A 22,378-nucleotide genomic window follows, 5' to 3' on the forward strand; every position below is an offset into this window, starting at 1 on the left:
TCAAAAAGGGAAATGAGGAAAACTACCCCCTTTTCAATAGCCTCAAATACAATAAAATACTTGGGAATGAACTTAACAAAAGAGATGAAAGATCTATATAGCAAAAATTACAGAACCCTAAAGAAAGAAATAAAAAAACCTTAGAAGATAGAAAGATTTACCTTGCTCTTGGATAGGCAGAAGTAATTTTGTTATAATGACCATACTTGCACTATACAGAATTTAATGTAATTCTGACCAAAATTCCAATGAAATTCCTCATAGAAATAGGAAAAGGAGTCATGAAATTCATCTGGAAAAATAAGGGACCCAGAACAGCTAAAGCACTCCTTAGCTGGAAGAGTGAAGCAGGTGGCATCCCTATATCAGATCTTAAACTATACTATAGAGCAATAATAACAAAAACAATATGGCATTGGCACCAAAACAGATTGGTAGACAAATGGTACAGAATAGAGGACACAGAGACTAACCCATAAAATTACAATTATCTTATATTAGACAAAGGTGTCCAGAGCATGCATTTTAGAAAAGATAGCCTCTTCAACAAATGGTGCTGGGAAAACTGGAAATCCATATGCAACAAAATGAAATACAACCCTATCTCTCACCATGCACAAAACTCAACTCAAAATGGATCAAGGACCTAGAAATACAACCAGAGACCCTGCATCAAATAGAAAAAAAAGTAGGTCCTAATCTCGATCATGCGGGATTAGGCCCCAACTTCCTTAATAAGACTCCTATGACACAAGAATCAATAAATGTGATGTGAATAGAGAACCTACATCTTGGGAGCAAATCTTTACCCCTCACACATTAGACAGATCACTAATCTCCAGGGTATATAAAGAACTCCAAAAGCTAAACACCAAAAAAAATGCAAGGAACCCAATCAATAAATGGGCCAAGGATCTGAACAGACATTTCTCATAAAAAGACGTATGATTAATCAACTAATGCATGAAAAAAAATGTTCATCATCACTAGCAATAAGAGAAATGCAAATCAAAACCACTCTTAAGATTTCATCTCACTGCAGTCAGAATGGCAGCTCTTATGCATACAAACAGCGATAAGTGTTGGCAAGAATGTGGGAAAAAAGGTACACTCATACACTGCTGGTGGGACTGCAAATTTTTTCAGCCAATATGGAAAGCACTATGGAGATTCCTTGGGAAATTGGGAATGGAACCACCATTTGACCTAGCTATCCCTCTCCTTGGTTTATACCCAAAGGACTTAAAAACAGAGACACAGCCACATCAATGTTTATAGCAGTGCAATTCACAACAACTAAACTCTGGAGCCAAACTAGATGCCCTTCAGTTGATAAATGGATAAAAAAATGTGGTATATATACACAATGAAATTTTACTCAGAAATAAAAGAGAATAAAATCATGGCATTAACAGGTAAACGGATGGAGTTAGAGAATATAAAGCTAAGTGATGTTAGCTGATCCCCAAAACACAAATGCTAAATGTTTTCTTTGATATAAGGAGGCTGATTCATAGTGGGATTGGGAGCTGAAGGACAGGAGGAATAGCTGAACTCTAGATACGTCACAAGGGCTGGAGGGGAAGGGAGAGTGCATGGGGTAATTAACGATGGTGAAATGTGATGATCACTACTATCCAAACTACATGTATGAAGACGCGAATTGGTGTAAATATACTATGTATACTACCAGAGATAAGAAAAATTGTTCTCTACATATGTAATAAGATTTGTAATGCATTCTTCTGTCATATATAAATAAAATAAATAAATAATAAAAAGTCTAACTGTAAAATTGTATTAGAGTTTATACTTCTCTCAGGTGGACATTTCCCGCAATCTTTCAGTTGCTACTCAGGCCAAGATTGTGTACAGAAAAATATTGGTTTCCTCTTCCTCAAGAACTGTAGATTCAAAAAGTTTCAATGATTCAATATGCATCTTAAAGGAGAACTTGTGCCATATGGAGTATTACCAATCTGGATGGCAAAGGGGTAAGAAGGTGTCACTGCCATTACTTCATTATCTCAACCAGATGGAGGCAGCCTTCAATTCCTTGTTGGTATCAAAGCAATTGATGAATATGGCTTGAGGCCTGATGATTGAATTATTTGTTTTAACTGATGCAAAATACGTAATTTCCTGTGATTCTCAAAATGTGATAAACTGAGTTTTGAGATCTGTCAGTTGGAATAGTTGCTATTACCAACATGAAATATTTCTTGTAATCCTCAAATCATGAGTGACAGTATTGAGGCCTGGCTCAATATTGAGTAGAGCTGATTGGATAATTCCTCTTCCAAATGCAAGACACAAGTTTCTTTTCCCTGTGTTGTTTGCCTCTTAAAAGTGGAAACCTTGGTTTGTCTGTACTGCATCTACCCCTGTTTGGATTATAATGTTTTTCATTTGATGGTTTTACCATCATCCAAAGGAAAACACATGAGGTTTGTTTGGAAACTTAGTGAATGGAAACTTGTTTGTGGGTGAGTGCTCACCAGAGACAATGCAGAGTTTGGATCATGAAAGGTGCTCCAGGATGTGAAAATTCTGCTTAAATTTATTTATGGGTTCTTTTGAATCAGTTCAGGTTCAGAGAGGTGTAAGAAGACAGGACTTACATTTTTTTTTGTCATGCTTGTGTGAGAGAGAAAAGAGGAAAATGGACTATTTGCCTTAGTTGGTTGCTTCTTTCCCCAAGATCTCAAAATCAGACTAAGACTTTGTCTCAGGTTCACACATATATTAGATGAGGATGCCTTCCTCCTTTGGGGCAAGTCAGTCTGAAAGCGCATGATAGAAGCAGTCACTTGAACTAAACTGTGAATGTCTTTTGAGCTTCATAGGGAGAAGCTGAAGCATAGCTTGGCCAACCTTTCTCTGTCAAGGATGAAGGGGTTTGAGCATACCTCCTTCAGTAAGCTGTCACCCATGCCTTTAGACTGGCTGTTGCACTCTCCACTTTTTCCTATTTCTTTTCTCTCTTTCTTTCTCTTTCTTTCTTTCTTTCTTTCTTTCTTTCTTTCTTTCTTTCTTTCTTTCTTTCTTTCTTTCTTTCTGTCACAGGGATTGAATCCAGGGGCACATAATCATTAAGTCACATCCCCAGTCTTTTTTCTGTATTATATTTAGAGTCAGGGTCCTGCTCATTTGCTTGGGGCCTCACTAAATCACTGAGGCTAGTTTTGAACTTGTAATGCCCCTGTCCTGACCTCCTGAGCAGCTTGGATTAAAGACATGTGTCGCCATGCCTAGTTTACATTTTCCATTTTTTACTGGCCAAAAGGTGCCCAGTACTTTTGATAGAGATTTTTTTAAAGGAATAAAAAAAACAGCACAAAAGCAATAGTATTGTTGGTCCAATTCACTTACCCTTCGAAAGTGACCCCATGTTGAGTGGTCAAAGTTGAAACCAGAGTTTTGAGATGAAATTTTAGTCTGCTTCTGCTTGCTAGTGAAGCTAGAGTTTCTCTCCTTCTGCATGAAGGTGAGGTCTGCATAAGATACAGGCCTCTTCATCTGAGAAACATTACAACACTCTATAGTGGGCTGTGCCTTACAATATTTTATCTACACATCACAGCAGCTCACAATCAATTTTTCCTTCTTCCTGGTTCTTGTCTCATAAAATCAAAGAATGAATTCCACAGACTAGTATGAGTGAGTATAACCATGGGGTTTATGGAAGAACAGAAACAGAACTATTGCCATACAAGAGGGTACAGGACAACAGGTTTTCTCTAAACATTGAACAGTGCTAACCTAGGGATATATATATATATATATATATATATATATATATATATATATATATATATATTGACTGCTATTGTTCCAACCTTATGTTAATTGGTGTTTAGAAATGTATTAAAACTATTGGTCAATTCTTGAGTCCCAAATTTCATTCAAGTCTACTTCACTTCCAGTTTCTTGGGACAACTCAGAAATCAGGACCTGAGTTCCTTGAATGGGTCTGCAGTGCTGTATGGAGTGGGCTTCATTAGTAGGAATCTATGCAATGCCCAATCCTGGACACTGGGGAATGAGAGGTCAATGTGCCTGAGCACTTTCTTGCTTGTGTGATGGCATGCTGCACCTCAAGCCTGCTGAGCCTGTAAGGTCGGCTCCATGCTTGCTTTTCAGCAAGCAATCTTACTCACCTGGGCCTCCACTCTGCTGCTCCACTACACCAAAGTTACACTGCTGCTTTTCAGCAGGGATCAGTAGGCCATCTGCATGACTGGGAAGCCAGGGAGCCATGTCATTAGAAACACATGTGCAGCCTTAAGATAACTGTCCAATGTCTACTCTGATACCTATAAAACTAATGACTGCCTATATAGGAAAGGTCAATTCAGCATATAACATCAACACCAGTGATAGAAACAAAAACATCAACTAGGTCACACACTAAAGATCAGATGTTTCTCATATCATCCAAGATATTAATAATAACAATCTAAGTGGGTAGGAATTACATAAAATATATAATTTTATACAGATGGGGGATGTTTGGAGAAAGTATTTCACTAGAGGTATGTCATTGGGGTTTATAATATGTCTCCAGAGAGTGGAGCTCTCTGCTGATGATTCCTTGACCTGAGCTGCTCTCTTCCTCCCACACTTCTGCCTTGATGTTTTGTGTAACCTCATGCCCAGGACTACGAAGTTGGGCATCTACAGACTGAGACTTCTGAAATTGTAAGCCAAGTAAAATTGTTCTTCTTTAATTGTTGTCAGGACTTTGGGAGACAGTGATAAAAGGCATGCTAAAACAGATGTTTGTATTGAGAGGAAGGTTGTTCCTCTGATTAATCTGGATATATGGTTCATAAGCTGATGAATTGTGTTTGTGGGTAAAGAAAGTTCAAAAGGTTTAGAGTACAAATTTTAAAAAGTTTAGAACATGTAAGTAGTGATATATGGGTGATTGGGTGTTCAAAAAACTGAAATACTGATAGGATTGTAGACAGTAATAACTGGGCTCATGAGGATTTAGAGGAGCAGGAGGGCTCTATTGGAAATTGTACTATATGCCTTTCATGTCATATTTAGGTTAAAAAGTTGCCCATGTCCTGAGATTTTCTTTGAGGCTAAAGTTAAATGTGTTGAACTGACTAATGTGGTGGGGGAAATTTCAAGGCAGCACAGCATTTCTGGAATGACATGAATATTGGTGGTGGATTTTAACTAAGTTTACTGTGGTAATAAGGAGACCAAAGCAGAGAAGAAAACTGGAAAAACAGAAGAATGGCCAGAAAATTGTGAGTAAAACTAGCACTAAGAATGTTGTCATTGTCACAGATATTACAGCTGCTGAAGAGATACTGCTACGTGTGCTAACCAGAAAAAAAAAATAGGAAATATAGCTTGAGGGGATCTGAGAAATTGGAATGACAACACCCATTACAGACTCAAGGACACAAAAGTAAAATTATTTTTAAAATTAAACATGGGGTAATCTTATTTCAGAGGCTGCTGCAGTCATGCTCCAACAATTCTGGCTAATGTTTGAGATGAAGGCAGAACTTGCCATTAAATATGTGCCGCTGGTTCCACATGATTGAATGACACTGGAGTTATGGGATCATGGAAGTCTCCACCCATATTTCAAAGAAAGGCCTTGAAGGTTAGGCAAATTGCAATAGGATCAGAATGCCTGTGGGCTACCCCTGAGAGTATGATGCATGAGAATGTGAGAAGGAATAAAAAATGTAGCTGACATTAAGAGATGTTACTTAAGTGGTATGTCTTTCAAAAAATGTTCAAAAATTAATCAGAAACAAACCAAGAAAAGGCCAGGTGGCCTGCAACCATCAAGGCCCTAGGGAAGGAGTTACATGAGCTCTTTGGAGAGAACATCACAAACCATGTGTTCCAGAGGCTGGACTTGAAGCTATAGGACTTATTTGCCCAGCTGCATTTCAGTCTTTCTTTGTTCCCATCTCTTCTTTCTATGTCAATTTTACTAATTTGTGGAGTGGAAATGTTTACTCTGTGTCATTTTGTACTGGCTATAAGTAACCTGCTTTTGATTTATTTATTTATTGTTTTTTTGGGATACATGACTATAGGGTGTATTTTGACATATTATACACACATGAAATGTAACCCATTTCAATCTTGATTTCATTCTCATGGTTGTACATGATGTGGAATTACACTAGTCATGTATTCATATTTGAGAATAGGAAAGTTAAGTCTGATTCATTCTACTATTTTTCCTATTCCCATACCATTTCATTTCCTTTTCTTCCCCTAGTCTAATATAACAAACTTCTATATTTCCCCACTCTCCATCCCTCATTATGAGTTTGCAACTACATACCAGAGAGAACGTTCAGCCTTTGTTTTTTGGGGGGACTGGCTTATTTCACTTAGCTTGTTATTCTCCAGCCCCTTCCATTTACTGGCCAATGCCATAATTTCATCCTTTTTTTGTGGCTGAGAAATATTCTATCGGGTATATATATACCACATTTTCTTTATCCATTTATCACTGAAAGACACTTAGTTTGGTCCTATAGTTTATCTATTTTGAATTGAATTGCCATAAACATTGAGGTGGCCATATCATTATAGTATGCTCATATTAAATCTTTTGGGTACAAGCTGAGGACTGGGTTAAATGGATCAAAGGTTGGTTCCATTCTAAGTTTTCTAAGGAGTCTCCATACTGTTTTCCAGAGTGGTTCCACCAATTTTCAGTCCCTAAAGCAATGTATGAGTGACCATTTTGCCACACATCCTTGAAAACATTTATTGTTGCTTGTATTCTTGATAATTGATATTCTGACAGGAGTCAAATGGAAGCTTAGTGTACTTTTGATTGGCATTTCTCTAATTGCTAGAGATGTTGAAGTTTTTTCAATACATATTTTGACCATTTATATTTCTTCTTCTGTGAAGAGCCTGTTATGTTTCTTTGCTCATTTTTTGATTGGGTTATTTGTTATTTTGTTGTTAAGTTTTTTTGAGTTTTGTGAGTACTGTAGATTAATGATGTATCTGAGGTGCAGGGTAGCAAAAGTTTTCTTCCAATCTGTAGACTCTCTCTTCATGTTCTTGATTTTTTGGTTGCTGTGAAGAAACTTTTTAGTTTGATGCCATTACATTTATTGATGCTTGATTTTACTTCTTGTGATTTAGGTGTCTAGTTGAAGAAGTCTGTTCCTGAGCTGACATGATGGACAGTTAAAACAAATTTGTATCCCTGGGATGAATCCCACTTGATCATGTTCCATGATCTTTTTAAATATGTTTTTGTATGTGATGTGTCAGGGTTTTATTAAGAATTTTTTCATTTATGTTCATCAGGGATATTGGCCTGAAATTCTTTTCCCTTGATGTGTCCTTGTCTGGATTTGTTATCAGGGTGGTATTAGCTTCATAGAATAAGTTTGGATGGGATCCTTCCTTTTAGTCAACTTCTTTGCCACCATGACTAAAAGCACCCAACCAGAAAAACTGTGAAGGAGAAAACATTTATTTTGGGGCAAGATGTTTCAGAAGTCTCAATCCATAGACAGCAGACTGCATTTCTCAGGAATCCAGGTGAGACTTAACATCATGGGAGAAGAGTGTGGCTGAGAAAAGTGGCTCATATGATAATCAGAAAGCAGAGAGAGTTCTGCACACACAAGATACAAAATGAATACTCCAAAGCAATGTCTGCATTGAACCACTTCTTCCAGCCACACACAACTTGCCACCAGCTAACAATCAGTTAATTCCATCAGGAAATATTCCACTGATTATGTTAAAACTATAAGCCAAACAATTCTCCCTCAAATCTTCTTGCATTGTCTTATAAGTGAGTTTTGGGGGACACCTCATCTAAACAATAACACAACCTTTTCTCTTTCATGGAATAATTTGAGGAGGATTGGTGTAATTTTCTCTTTAAAGGTTCTGGTAAAACACTGCTGAAAATCCATCTGGCCCTGGGATTATATTTATTGGTAGGTTTCTAATGGCATCTTCAATTTCATTGTTTGAAATTGATCTGTTTAAATTTTCTATGTCCTCCTGTTTCAATTTGGGTAGGTCATATGTCTCTAGAAATTTGTTGATGTCATCATGATTTTTCATTTTATTGGTGTGTAGACTTTCAAAGTAATCAGCAATGTTTGTCATGATATTTCCTTTTTCATCACCAAAATTATTTAAATTTCATGTCTCTCTTCATTAACATGGCTAAGGGTCTACCAGTTTTATTTATTTGTGTTTTCAAAGGACCAACTTTCTCTTTTGTATATTGCCTTGTCCTGCATGGCTGTTTATTCAGGTCTCTGAACTGTGCAATAAGGGGATTTAGAAAAGACAATCAATCAGACACACAAATACAGAAAAAGATGGACCTGTTGATTCACTGGACCAGTCACCCCTGATGAGTGACTACTGACCATGAACAAGCCCAGCACATTTATTATAGACATTTAAACATCAGAAAGATTTCACTGTGAGAAAGTTTCTTTAAAGCAAGCAGAATCAAGGTCATGAGTATGAGTAGCCCAATAGCTAGTGCCCATAATTTTCTATCCTCTGGGAGATGGCATTTGAACCCAAGGTTAAGAACTGATAAATTCTGTGGCTGGCACAGAGTCTCCCTTTCAACAGGGCATCACTGTAGCAACTGGGAAATTTCAAATCAAAACCTTCACACTGAGAGTTCACAAGAGAGGTATTGTCTCTGACAGACCATAATTCATTTGTTGTTTCTGACATCTTCTGGTTTTTTATTTTTTAAGTGCAAGTGAAGGGGTATTATTTGAAGTTCTCAGATGTCTTCCTGGAGGGAACCTAATGCTAATATTATAACACAAGAGAATCATTAGCAAACATCTAATTTCAAAAATATCCCATATTTAATGTTTTAGCATATTAAAAATTTTAAAACCATTTAAGTCGTTAAGTATGTTTTCAGCAAGCCATGCTGGATCCACAAGGTCATTTCTGCTTTTTTGAATATCTTGGGTGTGATAATGTAACTCCATTAGGTCTAGACTGTCATTATTTCTCTGCCAAATGCCCATTATATTTTTAAACTTTTCCCCACTGGGAGGTGCTAGGTTTGGCTGCTGAAACACAAACATATTTGTAGCCAGCATGGAATTGGAGCTGCTGTCTAATTTTGAGGGAAGCAAGCCAATTTCCTACATTTATGCCATAGCTTCCAAAGCACTTAATTTAATCTCAATCTTTCCATCAATATTTACTGGATTTTCTAGGGCTTTTGAAGTATTCTAAGCAAAGTTACTAGTAAAACAAGCATCTTGAAAGCTTTGGGACAAGACTATGGCAGATGTCATGGCAGAGACCAAGGAAAATACAAAATGAAATTAACAAGAGTAAAAATATTTAGTTTGCATAATAGCTATGAACCAAGAAGCATATTTCTTTGTAATCTCAAATTTTTATACTTAGCTGTGTAATTATACTTCCTGTTTATTTTAAGATTACAGTAAACCTTGCAACAAAATCCATCCTTTGGACTGAACTTTGAATGAACTTGAGTGACTATTGTAACAAAATAATGGGAGAGGCAGAGTCTTAACCCAGATGAGGAGACCTCTTTACAAATCTTAGATAAAGTGTTTTATTTCTGAAACTGATATTAGTCTTTTTAAAAATACTAGTTTTTATATATCCCTTCTTGAGTTAATATAAATCAGTTAACATGGTATGACATTACATCTGAAACATGAATCAAAGGAGTTAAGAGAGATTTTAAATCATTCTTGTGAAAGAGTGACAAAATATCTTTACATCCTATATTATCAACTTTTAAATGAAGCAGGCTCTTTGTATTGTTTTTAAAAAATGTATTGATGTTTCCATTGAACTGTAAGGAGCAACAGAAAATTTTATAACTTTTGACAGATTATTTTTATCTATTTGCAAAATTTAAATGACATAAATTTCAATTTAATCTTATTATTCTTATATAAGTCTGGAAGAGATCACCATCAGAAAGTAATTTGGTTTGGAGAACATCAGAATTGTAAAATATTCTCTTAAATCTTATACTTTAAACAATTATATATGAATACTATTAGAATACAATGAAGCCAATAAGAGCACCACAATTTCAGTAATGTTCTTATATTAACCAAGTTTAGCTTTCAAAGAAAAAAAAATTGGTATCTGGTATGTAATGTAATGCTTTAAAATAACATTGTTGTTTAACCAGAATTATATAAACCTTACTTTCTTTAAGACAAGTTTTTCCAAATAGTAAAACTTAACAGACACAATAAATTACCTTGTTGGATGAGAGCAAATTAATGTTTTAAGAAATCCTTATTATTTTAACACATCAAGGGTTTAAACTTTGGTTTATATTAGTATATTAATTTTTCAATTGTGTTTGGAGAAAGGGTCAGTTTGCCTTTTCTCAGCCCCCTCCTCATTTTTAAAGGAAGCCAAATTAGCCTCTTGCAATGTAAAGAATGTCTCTGAAGAGCTGCTTTTTCTTATATGTTTCTGTAAGCATGCTCCATCCCAGGCCCTCAGCCTCACAGATTAGGAACTTTCTTTTTAAATGAGTCAAAAATATCTTTAGCTAATCATTTGTAACCAAATTTGTTACATACAAAGTTTTTGAAATTCATACTTCATAAATTTTTGTAGTTTACTTACACAACCTGTTACTTTTTGGGATAACCTTTTACTTTATCATCAAAACACCTTTTTATCCTAAAACATTTACTTTTACTTTTTATATTAAAATATATTTCCAGGACTAAAATCCTCTTATATCTCTTTCAAGTTACTGACCTCTTTTGAAATTTATACTTTAAAATAATCTATATGAAATTTTTGAATATATATTAATTACTCCACTTCATTAAGATTAATTACTTTTGTTTATAAGGTTCTGTAATTGAAACAAAACCAAAGTCTCTTATACTTGTACATATATCACACCAGAGAGAATCTTAACTCCCTTTAACTTCACTTTTACGGAAGACAAAGAAGCAAAACAATCTCATACCTTTCCCATTCATCAATTTATGAAACAACACAAAATGTATAATATATATTTCAGTTTAGAATGCTTGATTTTATATTTAGCAGAGGATATTCTAGCACTTTTTCTTTTTAAGTTAATTGGATGTCTCCATAGTAAACACATTTATGATTAATCCCATGTATGTTAAATAACTTATTTTTAACAACAAAAATCCAAGATATCTACATGTATGAAGATATTAAAGGTGTGAATATACTTTGCACACAACCAGAGATATGAAAATTTGTGCTCTATATTTGTAATATGAATTGTAATGCATTCTACTGTCATGTATAACAAATTAAAATAAAAAATTAAGAAAACCAAGATATTAAACAAATATAGTTAATAGTAGTAACTGCCAATGGATAGTACATTTTAGACAATATATAGAAACCCACATTTTATTAATTGTTTGACCAGGAAGAAAGACTTGTAAATTAGCAAATTTAAAAACATCTTTATTTTTATTAGTTTACACAATAAATGAAGTTGGCCAATCCCCCAAAAAACAAATGCCAAATATTTTATCTGATATAATGAGGCTAATTCATAGTGGGGTAGGGAGGGGGAACATTGGAGGAATAGATGAACTCTAGATAGGGAAGAGGGTTGGTAGGGAAAGGGAGAGGCAGGGGGTTAGCAAGGATGGTTGAAAGTGATAGACATCATTATCAAAAGTACATATATGAAGGCACAAATTGGTGTTAACATACTGTATATACAACCAGAGATATAAAAAAATTGTGCTGTATATGTGTAATAAGATTTATAATGCATTCTGCTGTTGTTTATTTTAAAAAATTCAATTTAATAAGTAAATAAATAAATAAAACTATTCAGATTGAAAAAAATGAGATTCATGAACTTAGAGTTGGAATTTGATGACTCACCTAGGGAATAAGTGCAATGAGCAAATTTGTCATTTATGGATAAAATATGATAAGTCATTTTCAGCATAAAAAATAAACTGAACTTTTTATTAAGTCATGTAAACTAAAAAAGAAAAATTTGGATTCATTTCTTTTTCAAGCTTTAATTTATGAGCATTCATCCAAATGTCAATTTTGATTCCATGTAATGATATATGAACACAAACATATATGTACACACAACAATACAATACACAGGTGTGCACACATACATAAAACAGACAAAACAACAAGGATTTTGTAACTTTTCATGGAGCTTTATGGGTAGAAGGCAATGTTACAAATGTTTATTAAATACTGTATTAGATTTAACTCATTAGAAATTAAAATAGAGACAATCAGACTTTTATATTATGACCTAAATATAGAACAGGACTATATAGTTGGAAATGCCAGAGGTTAAATTTAACAGTCATGAGAGATTCTGAAAACAAACATTTAGATAGCCAGCCATTATTCATCTTTAATGGCTATCAGATCCACTCCCAACACAACTGTCTCTAGAAAAACTGTATCTGAATGAAGACAGAGTATAAAATCCTCTTTAGTTAGATTAAAAAACTGAATAGGAAAATATTTATTTTAGGCATGCAAGGTCTAGTATGAATTCACCAAAAAATCCTAGTCTCAAAGATACAGAGTTTTATGGCTACAATACTTTAATAAAAATCCACGTAAAACACATTGATCCATGAGAATTTAGTTTTAACTTATATTAGAGTTGGTTTGTATATTTAAAGAGTGAGGGAGCTCTCAAAATCCTCAGAACAAAGGTTTTAAGAAAAGGAATACTTGTAAATTTGAGATCTTTTCATCATTTTTAGAATTAAAGCTATGGTTAGGGCTATGGTTAAGGTTAGGATTAGGGCTAGCGTTAGGTTAGGGTTTGGGATAGGGCCATGGTTATGTTTAGGGTAAATGTTAGGCTTTGATCTAGGGTTAGGTCTAAGGGGAGGGTTAGGGTTAGGGTTAGGACTATGGTTAGTTTAGGGTTACACTTAGGGCTAGGTTTAGGCCTAGGATTAGGGCTAGGTTTTGTGTTATTTTAGGCTTAGGGTTAGGTCCATGGGTAGTTAAGAGCATAAGGGTTATGATTAGGGATACTTTTAGGGTTAGAGTTATGACTAGGTATAGTGTTTAAGATTAGATTTAGGTCTAGAACTAGTGTTAGGTTTAGGTTTAGGTATAGGATTACTGGTAGGCCTAATGCTAGGGTTCAGATTTGAGTTAGGATCAGGTCTAGACCTACGGTTAGTGTTAGGTCCAGTATAAGTTTCAGGGTTACGATTAGGGTTTGGGTTATAGTTAGAGCTAGAATGAGGGCTAGGGTTAGGACTAGAAATAGGGTTAGGGTTTGGGTTAGGCTATGGATTAGGGCTAGAACTAGAGTTAGCATTAGGTTTAGGGTTTGGCTTAAGGTAACAAATAGGATAAGAGCTAGGGTTAGGGCATGGGTTAGGGATTGGCTTATGGCTAGGATTAGTGTTAGTGTTAAAGCTAGGTTTAGCACTCTGATTAGGGCCAGGTTTTGGGTTATGTTAGGGCTAGTGTTAGGGATACAGCTAACGTATGAACTAGGGTTAAAATTAGGGCCAGTGGGGCTGGGGATGTGGCTCAAGCGGTAGCACGCTTGACTGGCATGCGTGCGGCCCGGGTTCAATCCTCAGCATCACATATAAACAAAGATGTTGTGTCCGCTGAAAACTAAAAAATAAATATTAAAATTTCCTCTCTCTCTCTCTCTTTCCTCTCTCTCTTTAAAAAAAATTAGGACCAGTTTCAGGGTTAGTGTTATGTCTAAGTCAAGTGTTAGGGTTAATCTTAGTGTTAGCATGATGTTTAGAGCTAGAGTTAATTTTAGGTTCAGGGTCAGTGTTCAGGTTAGAGTTAGCTTTAGGGTTAAAGCCAGAATTATCACTAGGTTTGGGTCTAGGGGTAGGGTTAGTGTTTGGGTTAGGTTAAGGTTTATTATTAGGGCTAGGGCTAGGTTTATGTTTAGGTCTAGGGCTAGAGATATGGCTAGATTTAGGAATAGATTTATTTCTAATTTTAGTGTTAGGGTTCAGTATTGGGTTAGGGTCCGGTTTAGACCTACAGTTACCATTAGGGTCAGAATAAGTGTCAGGTTTGAGTTATGGTTAGAGCAGGAATGAGGACTAGGGTTAGGAGCACTAATAGGATTAGGGTTAGGACTAGGGTTAGCATTAGGGATAGGGTTGGCTTAGGGTAAGGGATAGGGCTAGACATAGGGTTAAGTCTACATTTAGGGTAGGTTTGGGGCTAATGTTAGAATTAGGTTTAGGGTTAAAGCTAGGGTTAGGTTTAAGATTAGGGCTAGGTTTTGGTTAGAGTTAGGGCTGGGTTTAGAGTTATGGCCAATGTTTGCAGTAGAGTTACGATTTGGGCTAGTTATAAGACTGGGGTTAGGACTAGGTCTAGTGTTAGGGTTAGGTTTAATATTAGGGTGATGTTTAGAGCTAGGGTTAGTATTAGGGTCAAAATTAAGGTCAGGGGTTGTTTTAGGATGAGGGTTTGGACTTGAATTAGGGTTAGGGTTAGGACTAGGTTAAGTTTATGTTTTGGTTTAGGTTAAGCTTTAAAGTTAGGGCTATGGCTCGGTTTTGTTTTAGGGCTAGCGCTAGGGCTATGGTTAGGGCTAGTTTTAAGATTAGCATTAGATTTAGGACTAGTTTTAGGGTTAGGTTTAGTCTCAGGTTTAGAATTAGATATAGAGTTAGGATTAGATCTAGGGTTAGGTATAAGGCTAAGGATATGGCTAGCATTAGTTCTAGATTTATAGCTAGGTTTAGGTTTTGATAAAAATGGGGTTAGAACTAGGGATAAGGCTAGGGCGAGAGTGAGAGTTAGTCTTAGGACTAGGCTTAGGGTTTGGTTAGGTATAGGGCTTAATTAGAGCTAGGAATATGGCTAGGTTTATGTTTATGTTTAGGCCTAGGGTTAGTTTTGGGCTTAGGGTTAGGTTTAGTGTAAATGATTGGGTTAGAGCTAGGTTTAGAGCTAGGATGAAGGTTAGAATTAGAGTTAGGGCTAGGGTTTCATTAGAGTTATGACTAAGACTAGTTTAAGGGCTAGGATGAGGGCTAGGGATTGTGTTTTGTTAGGGCTAGTATTAGTGTTAGGATGAATGTCAGTTCTAGGGTTACGGTTAGGGATAGTTTTAGTGTTAGGTTTATGGTTATGTTTAGTGTAAGGGTTAGATTTAGGGAAAGGGTCTAATTTAGAGCTAGGGTTATTATTAGGGTCAGAGTCATGTTTAGGATTTTGTTTAGGTCAGGTTTTAGGGTTAGGGCTCAAATTAGCCTTAGGGTTTGGGTTACGGTAATGATAGGGTTAGATTTATGGTTCAGGTTAGGTTTAGCATAATGGATAGAGTTACGGTTAAGCATAGGGTTAGATTTAGGCCTAGGGTTAGCATTAGAATTAGGGCTATATTTAGGGTAATTGATAGGGTTAGAGCTAAATTCAGGGCTAGGATTATGGATAGGATTAGGGCTAGGATTAGGGCTAGAGTTAGGGTTGGGGCTATGGTTTTTTTTTAAGGTTAGGGCTGTGATTACAGCTAGGCAAATGTCAGGTCTATGGTTAAGTTAGGAATAGTTTTAGGGCTAGGTTTATGGCTAGGTCTAATATAAGGAGTAGGTTTAGGAGTAGGGTCAGGGTTAGAGCTAGGTATATTATTATTGGAAGGGTCAGAGTTAGGGTTTGGCTTAGGTTATGTTTAGGAATAGAGCTCAAATTAGCATTAGGGTTAGGATTAAGGTAATAATAGGGTTAGGTTTAGGGTTCAGGTTAGGTTTAGGTTAATAAATAAGGTTAGGGTTACTGATAAGGTTAGGGTTAGGCCTAGGGTTACCATTAGGGTTATTGTTATGGTTAGTGTAATGGACAGGGTTAGAGCAGTGATAAGGCTAGGGTTATGGTTAGGATTCTGGCTAGGGTTAGGGTAAGGTTTAGGGCTAGGTTTGAGTTAGGGTTAGGTTTAAAACTAAGGTTAAGTCTCAAATAAGGGCTAGGTTTTGGGTTTGGTTAGGGCTAGCGTTAGGGATATGGCTAGTATATGAACTGGTGTTACAATTAGTGTCAGTTTTAGGGTTAAAGTTAGGGTGATGTTTAGAGCAAGGGTTATATGTAGAGTCAGTGTCAGGGTTAGTTTTAGTGTTAGGATTAGGACTCGAATTAGGGCTAAAATTAGTGCTAGGTGTAGGGTTAGGTTTTGGTTTAGGTTAAGGGTTATGGTTAGGGCTATGGCTCAGTTTTGTTTTAGGGCTAGGGCTAGGGCTAGGGTTAAGGCTAGATTTTGGATTAGCGTCAGGGTTAGGGCTTGTGTTAGAGTGAAGTTTAGGCTTAAGATTAGGGTTAGATTTAGAGTTAGGGTTGATCTAGGGTTAGGGCTCATGCTAGGGTTAGGGCTAGGATTAGGGTTATGGTAAGGAATATGGTTAGAACTAGGGATACGTCTAGGGTGAGAATTAGACTTATTCTTAGGAGTAGGCTTAGGGTGAGGGTTAGGGTTAGGGCTAAACTAGGTATAGGATTCAGACTAGGGTTAGTGTTAGGGTTAAGCCTAGGGATTTGGGCTAGGGTTAGAGTTAGCACTGGGGTTAGGGTTAAGTTTAGGGGAATGGGGGGGTTATAGCTAGGTTTAGGGCTAGGGTGAGTGTTAGAATTAGGATTAGGTCTAGGGTTATGGTTCAGTTTAGATTATGGCTAGGATTAGAGCTAGGATGAGGGGTAGGTTTTCTGATAGGGTTAGGGCTAGAACTCAGGCTAGGGATAATATCAGGTCTAGGGTTATGGTTAAGGATAGTTTTAGGGTTAGGTTATGGCTAGATCTAGTGTAAGGGTGAGGTTTAGGTTGAAGGTCATCTTTAGAGCTAGAATTATTATTAGTGTCATGGTCAGGGTCAGGGTTAGCATTTGGTTTACATTATGGTTAAGGGGTTAGGGCTCGAATTAGCATTGGGGTTAGGTTTAGAGTTAAGGTAATAGAAGGTTTTACATTAGGTTTTAGTTAAAGTTTAGGATAACAGATAGTTTAGGTTTTAGCAATTGGGTTAGGTTTAGCATTAGGGTTAGGGTTATTTTTAGTGTAATGGATAGTTTTAGAGCTAGGGTTGGGGCTAGGTTATGGTTTGTATTAAGTCTAGGATTAGGGTTAGGTTTAGGGATAGGGCTAGGGTTTGGTTTTGGGTAAATGTTAGGGTTAGGGTAAGTGTTAGTTTAGGGTTAAGGTTATGGTTAGGTTAGGATAATGGTTAGTGTTTGAGCTAGGGTTAGGGCTAGTGCGAGGGTTAGGTTTAGGTTTAGTTCTAAGTTCAAGATTATGGTTAGAGTAAGGTTTAGTGTTACGGATAAGGTTTTAATTAGGGTTAGGGTTAGGGTTAGGGTAATGGATATGTTTAGAGCTAAATTTTGGGCTAGGGTTAAGGTTAGGGTTAGCGATAGGTTTAGGATTATTATTTAGAATAGGGATAGGGCTATGTTTAGTGTAAGGGTTAGGCTTTGAGCTAGAGTTAGCTCTAAGGAGAAGGTTAGGGTTAGAGTTAGGGTTAGGGTTAGGGCTAAGCTGAGGTTTATACTTAGAGCTAAGTTTAGGCCTAGGATTAGCTTTAGGTTTTGTGTTAGGTTTAGGGCTAGCATTAGGACTATGGGTAATGTAAAAGCTAGGGTTATGTTTAGGGCTAGTTTTAGGTTTAGGGTTATGGCTAGGTCTAATGTTAGGTATAGGTTTTGGGTTAGTGTCAGGTTTAAAGCTAGTTTAAGTGTTAGGATTAGGGTCAGTATTCGGGATAGGGTTAGGTTTAGGGTTAGAGCCAGATTTAGGACTATGGTTAGATCTAGGGATAGGGTAAGTGTTTGGTTTAGATTAAGGGTTATTATTAGGGCTAGTGCTAGGATTTTGTTTAGGTCTACGTCTAGAGTTATAGCTATATTTAGAATTAGTTTTGCATCTAGGTGTAGTGTTAGGCTTATGTATAAGTATAGGGTTACCACTAGGTCTAGTGTTAGGTTTTGGTTTAGGTTTAGGGTCAGGTTTAGACCTAGGGTTACTTTTAGGGTCATATGAGGGTCAAGATTAGTTTTAGAGGTAGAATGAGGGCTAGGATTAAGACTAGTAATATGGTTAGAGTTGAAGTTGGGCTAAGGATTAGGGTTAGGACTAGGGTTAGCATTTGGGTTAGGGTTTGGCTTAGGGTAAGCAATAGGGTTAGAGCTAGGGTTAGGGCTAGAATTAGGGTTAGGTTTAGGGTCTAGTGTTAGGGTTAAGATTAGGGTTAAAGCTAGGTTTAGGGCTTGGATCCAGGGTAGGATTTGTGTTAGGGTTAATGCTAGGGTTAGGACAATGACTAATGTATGAAGTAGGGTGACTATTAAGGCTAGTTTTAGGGTTACAGTTAATCCTAGGTCTAGTGTTAGGGTTAATTTAAGTTAGGGTGATGTTTAGAGCTAGGATTAGTGTTAGTGTCAGCGTCAGGGTCAGAGTAATTTTTAGAGTTAGGGTTAGGGCTAGGTGTAAGGTTTGGGTTTGGTTGAGGTTAAAGGTTTGGGTTACGGATATGGCTTGGTTTTGTTTTGTGTCTAGGGCCAGGGCTAGGGCAAGTTTTAGGATTAGCATTATGGTTAAGGGTAGTGTTAGGGTTTGGTTTGGCTTATGACTACAGTTAAATTTAGAGTTAGGTTTAGATTTAGAATTAGGTTTAGATCTAGAGTTAAGACTAGGGATAAGGATAGAACTAGGGCTAGGGCTAGGGCTAGGGCAAGAGTTATAGTTAGTCTTAGGGCTAGGGTTAGGTTTAGGATAGGATTAAATTAGGGCTAGGATTAGTGCTAGGCTTAGTGTTAGTATTAAGACTAGGGTTAGGGTGGGGATTAGTTTTAGGTTTAGGGTTATTGTTAGGTTTATGGTAAGGGATGGGGTTATAGGTAGGTTTAGGGCTAGAGTGAAGGTTAGAATTTGGGTTAGGTCACGGGTTATGGTTCGGGTTAGGATTAAGGCTAGGTTTAGGGCTAGGATTATGGTTAGGACTAATTTCAGGTCTAGGGTTATGGTTAAACATAGTTTAAGGTTAGGTTTATGGCTACGCCTTGTGTAAGCATTAGGTTTAGGGTTAGGGTCAGGTTTAGAGCTAAGGGTATTATTAGGGTCATGGTCACAATTAGTGTTTTGGATAGGTTAAGGTTTAAAGTTAGGACTCGAATTAGCATTAAGGTTAGGATCAGCATACGATAGGGTTAGGTTTAGGTTTCAGGTTAGATTTAGGGTAATGGATAGGGTGAAGATTAGGAATAGGGTTAGGTTTAGGCTTAGGGTTAGCATTAGGGTTAGGGTTATGGTTAGGGTAATGGATAGGGTTAGAGCTAGGGTTACAGCTAGGGTTATGGTTACAATTAGTGATATGGATAGAGTTAGGTTTAGGGTTAAAACTAGGGTTAGGGCTCAGAATAGGGCTAGGATTTGGGTTAAGTTAGGGCTAGGGTTTGGGTTATGGTTAATGTAAGTACTAGGGTTATGATTAGGGCTAACTTTAGTGTTAAGGGTTAGGACTAGGTCTAGTGTTAGGTTTAGGTTTAGGATTAGAGTGATGTTTAGACCTAGGGTTAGTGTTAAGGTCAGGGTCAGGGTGAGGTCTAGTTTTAAAATTTGGCTTAAGACTCAAATAATTGCTAGGGTTAGGGCTAGGTTTAGGATTAGGGCTTGGTTTATGTTAAGGATTAGGATTAAGTCTATGGTTCGGTTTTGTTTTAGTGCTAGGGATAGGGTTAGGGCTAGTTTTAGAATTAGCCTTAGGGTTAGGGTTAGGGTTAGGTTTAGGTTTACGCTTATTGTTAGGGTTATATTTAGAGTTAGGGTTAGATCTAGGGTTACAACCAGGGATATGAATAGAGCTAGGGTTAGACCTACGGTTTGGGCTAGGATTAGGCTTCCCATAAAATATAGGGATAGAACTAGAGTTAGGGCTAGAATGAGAGTTAGAGTTAGTCTTTTGGCTAGGGTTAGGGTTAGGGTTAGGGATAGGGCTAAATTAGGGCTAAGATTAGGGCTAGAGTTAGTTTTAGTGTTAGGCCTAGGGTTAGGGTTAGGGTTATAATTAAGGCTATGTTTAGGGCCAGGATAAGGACTAGGGTTTGTGCTAGGGTTAGGGCTAGGATTATGTCTAGGGCTAACGTCGGGTCTAGGGTTATGGTTAGGGATAGTTTTAGGGTTAGATTTATGTCTAAGTCTAATGTAAGGGTTAGGTATAGGGTAATAGATTTAGAGCTAGGGGAATTATTAATATCAGGTCAGTGTTGGGCTTTGGTTTAGGTTTGAGTTTAGGGTTAGGGCTTGAATTAGTACTAGGGTTAGCATTAGGATAATGATAAGGTTAGGCTTAGGGTTCAGGTTAGGTTTAGGGTAATTGACAGTTTGGGGGATAGTGATAAGCTTAGGGTTAGGCGTAGGGTAAGCATTAGGGAAAGGGTAATGTTTAGGGTAATGGTTACAGTTAGAGTTAAGGTTAGGGCTAGGGTTATGGTTAGGATTAGGTCTTGAATTAGAGTTAGGGCGAGGGTTAGAACTAGGGTTAGGTTTAGGGTTATGTTTAGCATAAGGATTAGGTTCTGAGCTATGGTTAGGGCTAGGCTGGGAGTTAGCTTCAGGGTTAGGTCTAGGAATAGGATTACCATAGGTTTTGGGTTAGAGTTAGGGTTAGAGTTAGACTTAGGATTAGTGGTAGGGTCAGTATAAGAGTCAGGGTAAGGGTTAGAATTTGGATAGGGTTAGAGCTAGAATGAGAGCTACGGTTAGGACTATTAATAGAGTTAGAGTTTCAGTTAGCCTAAGGATTAGGGATAGGTCTAGGGTTTTGCCAAGGGTAATGGATGGGTTTAGAGCTAGGGTTAGGGCTATGGTTAGGGTTGGAGTTAGGGTTAAATCTAGGTTTAGGGCTCAGATTAAGGCTAGTTTTTGTGTTAGGGTTTGGGATAAGATTAGGGCCATGGCTAATGTAAGAACTAGGGTTAAAATTAGGTTAGTTTTAGTGTTAGGGTTAGGTTTAGTGTTAGGGTTAGGTTTAAGTTTAGGGTGATATCTATAGCTAGGGTTTGTGTTAGGGTTAGGGATAGGACTCAAATTATTGTTAGAGTTATTTTTAGCATTCAGTTTAAGGTGAGGGCAGTGTTTAGAGCTAGGTTGAGTGTTAGGATATGAGTCAGGGTCAGTGTTAGTTTTAAAGTTAGTGTTAGAACTCGAATTAGGTCTAGGGATTGGTCTAGGTTTAGTGTTAGGGTTCAGTTTAAGTTAATGTTTAGGGTTATGGATATTGCTTGGTTTTGGTTTAGTCATAGGGTTAGGTTTAGGGATAGTGTAAGTGTTAAGCTTAGGCTTAGGGTTAGGGTTAGATTTGGAGTTTGGGTTAGATCTAGGTTTAGGGCTGGGACTAAGGATAGGGCAAGGGTTAGGTTTATGGTAAGGGATAGGATTAGAACTAGGGGTAGGTATAGGGTGAGAGTTAGAGTGAGCCTTAAGGCTAGGGTTAGTGTTAGGTTTAGAGATAGGGCTAAATTAGTACTAGGATTAGGGCTAGGTTTATTGTTTGGCTTAAGGCTAGAATTAGGGTTAGGGTTAGGGTTAAGTTTAGGGTAAGAGATGGCATTATAGCTAGGTATAGAGGTAGGGTGAGGGTTAGAATTAGGTTTAGGGGTAGGGTTAGGGTTAGGTTTATGATTAAAGCTAGGTTTAGTGCTAAGATGAAGGCTAGGATTTGTTTTAGGTTTAGGACTAGAATTAGGGCTAGGGCTAATTTCAGGTCCAGAATTATAGTTAAAGATAGTTTCAGGGTTAGGATTATGGCTACATCTAGGGTAAGGGTTAGTTGAGGCTTATGTTCAAGTTTAGAGCTAGGGGTTCTATTATGTTCAAGGTCAGAGTTAGGGTTTGGGATTGGTTAGGGTTTAAAGTTAGGGCTCGAATTAGTGTCAATGTTAGTGTTAGGGTAATGATAGGGATAGGTTTAGATTTAGGTTAGATTCAGGGTAATAGATTGTGTTAAGATTAGGGATAGATTTAGATTCATGACTAGGGTTAGCATTAGGGCTATGGTTTTGGTTATGGTAATGAATCGATTTAGAGATTGGTTTAGGGCTAGGTTTATGGTTATGAATAGGGCTAGGCTTAAAGCTAGGATTAGGGCTAGGTTTTGAGTTAACTCAGGGATAGGGTTAGGGTTAGGGCTAATTTAAATACTAGAGTGATGTTTAGGGCTAGTTTTAGGGTTTTAGGGCTAGAGTTAGTGTTAGGGTTAGGTTTAGCGTTAGGGTGATGTTTACAGCTAGTAGTGTTAGGGTCAATGTCAGGTTTAGGATTACTTTAAGGGTTCGGCTTACAACTCATATTAGGGCTAGGGTTAGGGCTAGGTTTAAGGTTAGGATT

Source organism: Callospermophilus lateralis, chromosome 3 (assembly GCF_048772815.1).
Source record: "Callospermophilus lateralis isolate mCalLat2 chromosome 3, mCalLat2.hap1, whole genome shotgun sequence".
Lineage (NCBI taxonomy): Eukaryota > Metazoa > Chordata > Mammalia > Rodentia > Sciuridae > Callospermophilus > Callospermophilus lateralis.